A 9612-nucleotide genomic window follows, 5' to 3' on the forward strand; every position below is an offset into this window, starting at 1 on the left:
GCGGCTCTGTTGTTTCTTTCTTTTCCCGCCGGTTTTTTCGCGTAATGCGACAGCTGGCGACTCTGCTGGAGATGTAGAGAAGTTGACCTGCGCTGGTCCATCTTCCCTGAGCGAGTCTCTCCTAGCGCTCTCTAGGTTAGGGCTTTGGTTGCTTTTTGCTGTTGTATTTATTGCATTCATTTGTATATATGTACATTTACTGTTTGCATTTATTGTGTACATTAATGTTTGCATTCATTCATTTTCATCTACTGTGCTGGTTGTGTTTCTCTGTGGGGTGGGAGTTACTTGAGGTAAAAGGCCCAATACCCAGGCTATGAGTGAAATCTAGGAAACCTAGGAATAGAGTGATTCATGGGAAGCGGGTGGTGTACGCCACTTAGCGGAACATTGATATCACGAGCAGTTCAGACCCTGGTGGGATATCATTGGTGCATACATCGGGTGTGCACAGGATGATATTCTGCGAAAGGTTATTTATGCTGCGTTTCTCTCGACCTTACCCTGGCCTAGATGACACCCGTGAGTGGGGGGGATTGATCATTTTAACAGGTACAGTTGGTGACTCCTGGTACTGATGGTGACTACGAGTTATATTTCTGGACGCCGGAGGTTTGACCCTGGTATTGATCAGAGGGTTCCGTTTATTTCGGATCCCTGGGCTGAATTTGAGGGTATTCGCTCAGATGGTGACTCGGTTCTCCAGATGTGGGTTCAGATGCCAGTTGATCAGATTGACTTTGGGTTTCAGATGTTTGTGATCAGAGTTCAAGCCGAAGCTTTGACCCTGTGCCCTGAGACGCACAGCCTGACCGGTCATGTTCACATCATTTGCATCATAGCATGTTTATTTTCAAAAAAATAATAATGCATGAAAAAAGAAAAAGTTAACTCGCATACGCATATCCTTTATCAGGATCATTCATGACAAAATAATACCCATATCATGCACATATCATCCTTGCATTGCAGACATGCTTGGGAGAGACTCCTCGCTTTGGTTCCCGACTGAGACAGGATTGTTGATCACCGTCCGCACCGCGACCAGACTCAACCATCAGAAGATTATGGATCAGGTTCAAGCAGAGTTGGCTGAGATGAGGGCAAACATGGCCCAGTTCATGACAACAATGCAAGGAGTTGTTCAGGGGCAAGAGGAGCTGCGTGCCTTAGCCCAGAGACTGGAAGCTGTGATTCCAACTGCCAACCGTGCTTCACCAGTGGGTGTTCGTGTGGATGATAATGTTGCTGCTGCCACTCCCGCCAGTAATTTGGATGTGGGTGATGAATTGAAGGGGATCAGAATCAGTGAACAGCCTCTTGCTGCAGAGACTGTTAATGTCAGAGCAACCCGCGCTCCGGTTCGCCATCCTGGCTCTTCAAGTTCTTCCGGTTCTAAGAAGCCATCCTCTGGGGCACCCAAAAGGGGAGAAAGTGAAACAAATGTTGTGCACCGTCGGAGGAGTGCAAACAGAGGACCATATCGGCAAGTTGCTGCTGTAACTATTCCAGCCACTCAAATTCAACAGCAACAGAGAAAACCAGCTCAGCAGCATCAGCGTCAGCAACATCGTCCTCAACAGCAGGCTTCCCAGCCTCACGATGGTAATCAAGCTGGTACAAGTAATGAGAGGAAGAAGATCATTTTTGATCCAATCCCCACGTCCTACGCCGAACTGTATCCCTCTCTGTTAGAGCGGAACTTGATCACTCCCAGAAACCCGCCGCCCATACCCGTCAACCCTCGGTGGTGGTATAGGCCTGAACAGCATTGTGTGTATCACTCGGGTGCTCCTGGTCATGATGTGGACAGTTGTTTCCAGCTGAAGATGAAGGTTCAAGACCTTGTGAGGTCAGGTATTCTGATTTTGGAAGACTTAGGCCCCGTGTTAATCAAGTTTGAAGACAACAAGTCCTGGGCTGGCGCCGACTTTTCTTCAGAAGGGTTGTTCGGAAAACAGAAGCTGTTGATGCAAGAGATATTGACAGTTGTCATCCCTGGTGGGATCTATCACAATTGGGTCACTGTGGGCGTTCCTACAGCTGTTCATAAGTCTTTGTAACAATCACTTTGTTTAAAAACCCTTCTCCCATGCCAAAAGGAGAAGTGATGACATTGTTGGCAACATTTTGTGCAATGATATTTTCATTCAAATAAATTCATGTTAAAACATTTGTTTTTCCAATTGTTTTCCCTTTTCACTTTTTGCATGAAATTGGTGATCACAAAAAACCCTTTAAAAACAAGAATAAAAGCAATCTTTTCATCTGCATAACGATTGTCTTGTTTGATTTTCAAAGTGCTTTTTTATACTCAAAATCTTTATGCAGGTTGTTTCTCAAACCCATTGAACATAATGATCGGACGTCATCTCCCAATTTTGAATTCCCTGTATTCGAAGCGGACGAAGATGATGTTGAAGGGATTCCCGACGAGATTTCCCGACTTCTTGAGCAAGAAAAGAAGATCACTCAGCTGCATCTCGAGAATCAGCAGAACAGCCAACTGGGGCATTATCAAAAAAGAGAAAAAAAGAAAGAGAGGGTGCAAAATCAAAGAAATCAAAGAGATCAAAAGAAAGCAAACTCAAAAGCAAAATCAAAAGAAAAAAAGAAACAAAAGAGAAATAGCACCCTCAAAGTCCCAAGTTGACTGATGCTGAATTCGATCGAAAGGAAGAGATCAACTGCCATGTGTCATGGTCAGTCATATCAGCAGAGAGTAAAAAAGCATTCGACAAGAAGATCAAGCCTCGTGTGTTCCGAGGGACCTTGTGCTCAAGAAAGTCTTGTCTTTCGTGCCCGATTCCAGGGGCAAGTGGACTCCAAGCTATGAAAGTCCATATGTTGCCAAGAGAGCCTTTTCAGGCAGTGCCTTGACACTTACTACAATGGATGAAGAAGTTCACTCGTCCTGTGAACTCCGATGCAGTCAAGAAATACTTCGCCTAAAACAAAAAAAGCAAAAAGCTCGATAAGTCGAACACCCCAAAGGGCGACTTAGGCAAAAAGGAGCGTCTCGGTGGATTGAAAACCCGAAAGGGCGATCCAGGCAAAAGTTAGAGACATTGAAAAAAAAAGAAATTACATCCCGCTAAATTGATCACCTCACACTGGGGCAATCTAGGCAAAAATTAGGGATTTGGCAAGTAACTGCATCTTGACAAGACTGTGCTGTACATCTGTCATCCGTCAGGGATTCTCGATTCGTCGTCGACTGAAGCTTTGAATACATCGAAAATTCGGAATGGTAGAGGAAAGGTCATTATGTTCGATGTAGCCCTCTCCAATATATATATCACCGATTTCAAACTTGTACAGATCTATGGAGTCTCGCCCTTTGCAGACTACCATTCCATCACATCAATTTGAGCTTTTAGCCAATTGTTTGCACTCTTATTTGTTTTAACTCAACAAATGTTTTGCATGTTTTAAATGATAAAGTATCATTGTTTTCAAAATAAACAAATTTTTCAAAAAAATTGTTCTTAAACAAAGTGAACATTCCCGATGACGGAAGGATACTTAGGAGACCCACAGTGCTCTCCCGGGGGTGGTATGATTACCAACAGGTAAGACATTTGTTCGTATCTCGAGCATGACTGTATCTTTGTCCTGCAGAACCTCGTATGGTTTCTCCTCAGTGATTTTGCCCGATGCAGTGTTGGTTGAAGTTGTTTACCTTCATGTTCCCGGCAGTACAGATTCTTCCTCCAAATCCCTGTTAGCTCTATTGTGGGGCATCCCCAGTAGAGTGCTGTTTGAGCCCTATCGTGGGGCATCCCCAGCAAGTTTGCTGTTTCGGACATTATTGTGGGGCAGCTCCCCTAGCAGAGTGTTTACTGAAGACTTCAACTTTCGCCTCTCCAGCAGGCCAGTCTTCCTCTCCACCAGCATAGTCGTTTTCTTTGAAGATTCAGTATCCGGTGGATTGACATCCCAGTAATCCGACATTCTCTCAGATAGATCCCTCAGCGGAGTTGTTTGCACGAGGAGCTTTATCAATGCCTTTGTATTTCTCATCAGAGATCTGGTCGCTTCTTGGTATATCTGATTTTCATCACGAGTTGTGGTGGCGCATACGCCCGTATGTTGAACTCTTTTCTCCGGTTGTGACAGACGATCCCTCCGGAAGCCTCTTGTGGCCTTCCTCCCGTGCAGGATAAGTGTTCCCTGATATCCCAGTCCCCAGTGGATTTTCTTTGCTCTCTGGTGGCTTTGGTTTCCTCTCCGGACGGTTGATTCCCGGACCTACGTGTTGAGCATGTCTGTTTGTCAGCATTCATCATACATTCATCATGCATAATGCATACATGCATAATCATAACATTCAGATACTCATGTTGCAGCTGTTGCCGGGTATCTGTTGTTTTTTGCTTCTTGCTATTTGGTGATACAGAATCTCTCCAGTAGATTTTCCTTAAGCAGTATGGGTGTGTCTGATCTCTCCATGTAGAGCCAACCCCTTAAGCAGAAAGTGTCTATCCTTTCCTGCCATTTCCCCACTGAGATACATCCTCGTGGATGACGGTTGCTTCCGTTCCCTCCCTACACGGGATGGGTTTTCCCTATTGAGTTCTTTCCTCAGTAGGATGAGTCTTGTTTCAGTCTGCCTTTTTGGATCGATCCTAAATTGGCTTCCCGTTGGTTGTCTCCCGTGCTTCCCTGGGGCATAAATGAATAGTCGCTCACTAGCCGGCACTCATTCATCTTATCCTCAGCGGAATTTGTTTGGCTTCTACCTACGAACCGGTAGCTGTAAGTCCTTTCTTTACGGTCTTCTACCCGCTACCCGGTAGTTGTAAATCCTTGTTCTCACTTTGTCTCTCAGCAGACCGTTTGTTGGCCTCTACCTACTAACCGGTAGTTGTAAGTCCTATCGTTGTGGTTTTCTACCCACAAGCTGGTAGTTGTAAAATCCCACGTTCTCCCCTTGGTAGAGTTAACCCTTTGTGCTCATCCCGATGATGACTGGTTACTTTTCCATTGGCTTCTACCTACAAACCGGTAGCTGTAAGTCCTTTCTTTACGGTCTTCTACCCGCTACCCGGTAGTTGTAAATCCTTGTTCTCACTTTGTCTCTCAGCAGACCGTTTGTTGGCCTCTACCTACAAACCGGTAGTTGTAAGTCCTATCTTTGTGGTTTTCTACCCACTAGCTGGTAGTTGTAAAATCCCACATTCCTCCCCTTGTTGGAGTTAACCCTTTGTGCTCATCCCGATGATGACTGGTTACTTTTCCATTGGCTTCTACCTACAAACCGGTAGTTGTAAGTCCTATCTTTGTGGTTTTCTACCCACTAGCTGGTAGTTGTAAAATCCCACTTTCATCCCCTTGTCGGAGTTAACCCTTTGTGCTCATCCCGATGATGACTGGTTACTTTTCCATTGGCTTCTACCTACAAACCGGTAGTTGTAAGTCCTATCTTTGTGGTTTTCTACCCACTAGCTGGTAGTTGTAAAATCCCACTTTCATCCCCTTGTCGGAGTTAACCCTTTGTGCTCATCCCGATGATGACTGGTTACTTTTCCATTGGCTTCTACCTACAAACCAGCAGTTGTAAGTCCTATCTTTGTGGTTTTCTACCCACTAGCTGGTAGTTGTAAAATCCCACTTTCTTCCCCTTGTTGGAATTAACCCTTTGTGCTCATCCCGATGATGACGGGTTACTTTTCTGTGGTTTTCTACCTACAAACCGGTAGATGTAATCCCCTCTTTGTGGTATTAATGGTCTTGTCCCCTTTGGATACTTGCCTTGATCAAGCAGTATTGTCCCCATTGGGTCTTCACCTTCCTTTTGGATACTTGCTCCGAGTAAGCAACTTTATCCTCTCTTGATTGGCCATCTTTTGCATACCTAGTCTGGTACCCGGATGCCTTTCTTTTCGGTCGTTTATCCATCTAACAACCTACAAACCGGTTATGGATAATCTTCCATGCGAGGTTTATTATCTACGTTTTGACGGCTATAGATAATATGTCTCATGCACTCTTTGGTCAATCCTTCGATTGTTATCACCAGCAGAGTAAGATTCGCATTCCCTGCAGAATCGGATGTTCATCCTTTAACAAGTTTGCCTTTGCTCTCTTCAGGATGTTTTCGGTTGTTTATCCATTTAACAACCTACAACCCGGTTATGGATAATCTTCCATGCGAGGTTATTATCTACGTTCTGACGGCTATAGATAATATATCTCATGCACTCTTTGGTCAATCTTTCGATTGTTATCACCAGCAGAGTAAGATTCGTAGTCCTTGAGGAATCGGATGTTCATCCTTTAACAAGTTTGCCTTTGCTCTCTTCAGGATGTTTTCGGTCGTTTATCCATCTAACAACCTACAACCCGGTTATGGATAATCTTCCATGCGAGGTTATTATCTACGTTCTGACGGCTATAGATAATATATCTCATGCACTCTTTGGTCAATCCTTCGATTGTTATCACCAGCAGAGTAAGATTCGTATTCCTTGAGGAATCGGATGTTCATCCTTTAACAAGTTTGCCTTTGCTCTCTTCAGGATGTTTTCGGTCGTTTATCCATCTAACAACCTACAACCCGGTTATGGATAATCTTCCATGCGAGGCTTATTATCTACGTTTTGACGGCTATAGATAATATGTCTCATGCACTCTTTGGTCAATCCTTCGATTGTTATCACCAGCAGAGTAAGATTCGTATTCCCTGCAGAATCGGATGTTCATCCTTTAACAAGTTTGCCTTTGCTCTCTTCAGGATGTTTTCGGTCGTTTATCCATCTAACAACCTACAACCCGGTTATGGATAATCTTCCATGCGAGCGTATTATCTACGTTTTGACGGCTATAGATAATATGTACTTATGTTTTTTCCGGTGTTCAGACCGAAGAAGTTTCCGACGATCAGGTCGATGTACTTATGTTTTTTCCGGTGTTCAGACCGAAGAAGTTTCCGACGATCAGGTCGATGTACTTACGACGCTCAGGCAATGGTTATCCCTGTGTTACCATTTATTTTGGTATCCAGGTCGACGTTTCTGTCTCGGTATTCAGGCCGATTTCCTTTTTCCGTTCCAGACGGATTTTTCTCTCAAGACTGTTTCTTTGCCGATCCTGACAGGCATTCTTGTATTATATTCAGTCGGTGCAAATTTCTACGGTTCTTTTGTATTCAATCCCTGTTTACCCTGAAAGTCTGACAGCCATTGCTATCATCCGTTCGGGTTCCCAGCTGATTGAATAGGGGCAGCTGTAGCACCTCAAATTTGCACCTATCATTATACATACCATCTCATATTAGGTCATAGCATATCATAATCCATTGCATAGCATTTGCATTGTCCCCAGTTGCCTCAAGAGCAAGCAAGCAAGATTTAGGTCAAACTGATCAGGAGATCAGTCCACCAAGCAAGCAAAGGTGTTTCTCAAGGAGCAAGAGCCCTAGGGTTTGTCCAACAAGTTCACATGACTTGGAGGTCCTTTTGAAGTGTTCAAGTCAAGGGTTGAAGGCTCAGAGGCCAGCAGTTCATGCATAGCCAGGCAGAAACCCTAGAAAGTCAACAGTCAATCAAAGCAGTAGATGGTGGCCATTCTTATGGAATTTGGGCACCATGATCAATAATCAAGAGTCCATACAACTTGGGACATCATTTGAAGTCAAGGTCTCAAGGAATTAGGGTTTGGAATTCATCAGAAGTACTTCAGTCATCCACAACCCTAGAAAAGTCAAAGTTGGTCAACTGTGGTTGATTTTGTGGTTTTGATGGGTGGAAATGGTTTGAGAAAGCTTATTCATGTCCCAATAAGCCTCATATGTCATGGCAATCAACATCATGGAAGAATTTGAAGCAAATCAGAAAATTTCCCAAAATAGAAAGTGGACCTGTAATTTCAACTGCCAGAAATGGAAACTTCTTGATCCTCAACTTGCATCATGATACAAGCTTCAAATGAATTTTTGCCCAACATGAAAGTTGAAGATCTTGTTCTCCCATTTTCAAAAAGTCCAAGAGCTCTCAATTCCCATGCTTGGTTGTCAAGATATGATCAATTCATTTTCATCAATTTGTGAACTTCAAAGAGGCATATCTCTCAAACCATAAGGCCAAATTTGGTGGGGTTTTTTCCTACAAACCACATTTTTCATCCTCTTTCCAAAAATATAAATTTCACCCTCCAAAACCATGCCAATCAAAATGGCATTTTTTGACCTATTTCATTAAAAATCAAAGTTTGACCAAACTTTGACTTTTTGATTCTTTGATTTTTTCTCCATTTGGCCAATTGGGAAATGTTTCATATGTCATTTGTAACTTGTCTAGAGCCTAAACTCATGTTCATACTATCATCTTACCATCATTTTGGGCCAAGGTACAAAATTGGCATTTTTTGCAAATGAAGTCATAAGAGCAAGGCAATGTTAGCAATCCATAAACAGACCAAAAACAGCAAATTTGTTAGTCATGAGCAGCTGGTTTAAAGCCCAATTCGTGTACAGTTCACACCTCTCTTTTCACTTATGTGCATTTTAGCATTTTTGCATTTTGGATTCATTAAGTTAAAACTTGATTAGCATGTTATTAGGCATTGTTAAACAGATGATATAAGCTTCATTTCTGTTCATTTCCACAACCCTAGAGCAGCCTTTGCATACCAGAACCCTCCCTTTCTCTCATCTTGCAATTTTGCATTTGTGAAAATTCTGACCAAAACTTCAAGAGCCATCGAGCCAGCTTACATTTCTTCACCATCCAAGCACCATTCCACGCTTTCCCACCATCAATCACTAGCTGGAAACCCCTTTTGTGTTGCTGCTACATGAAGCTACCAACAATGGCAAACATTGATTCAGGTTATCTCATGCATTTGTGAGTGAAAACAGCTTCACCATCTACCATTCCAAGGCCAAAAGAGTATCTGTTTCAACCTCTAGCAACCAGAAAACCACACTTTCACTCAGCTCTTCAAATCTGGTTGGTTTTTCGATTTCTTTGTTTCTTAAAACTATTGCCTGTTCCTCATAGATCTTCACTCCCTGAGCATTAGGAACTTCGAATGGTTTAAAATGATTGATTATGGCATGAGATATTTGGAAATAAAGTTTTGTGTTCAATGACATTTTCGCTCGATGCATGCTGTCCAACATGTTTCAATGAATTTTACTTATGGATTTGTGATGTACAATATCTACTGAGTGTATTGCCATGCTTAATTTGGACTTCTGGGTGGTTTGATTTTGTTCATGTTGGAGTGATGATGATGAATACCCTGTTCGTTCATGTTTTTTAGCTGCCCAGAATTCATGATTATGTTGGTTTTTGGTTGTTTAAATCCTGCAGGAATCATTCCCATGCCATGCCTTTAAGTGATGCTTGCTTCGAATTTTGTCTGTTGATTTTGGATAAGTGAAATGCATGCTGATGTTTAGCCAAAACCCTAGGGCATAAACCCTGAATTTTAAAACCCAGAACTTGGATATCGATTGGCTGTTGTTGTTGTGTGTACTGTTCCATTGAGAGATAGCCAATTAAAACATTTCATGTGTCCTGTTTGAAACGCACAGTTTTGATTAATGAGATGCTATTTACATTTATGCCACTGTTTGACCATGGTTTGACCTTTATGCTTTGCTTT

The sequence above is a fragment of the Lathyrus oleraceus genome, chromosome 2 (assembly GCF_024323335.1).
Source record: "Lathyrus oleraceus cultivar Zhongwan6 chromosome 2, CAAS_Psat_ZW6_1.0, whole genome shotgun sequence".
Lineage (NCBI taxonomy): Eukaryota > Viridiplantae > Streptophyta > Magnoliopsida > Fabales > Fabaceae > Lathyrus > Lathyrus oleraceus.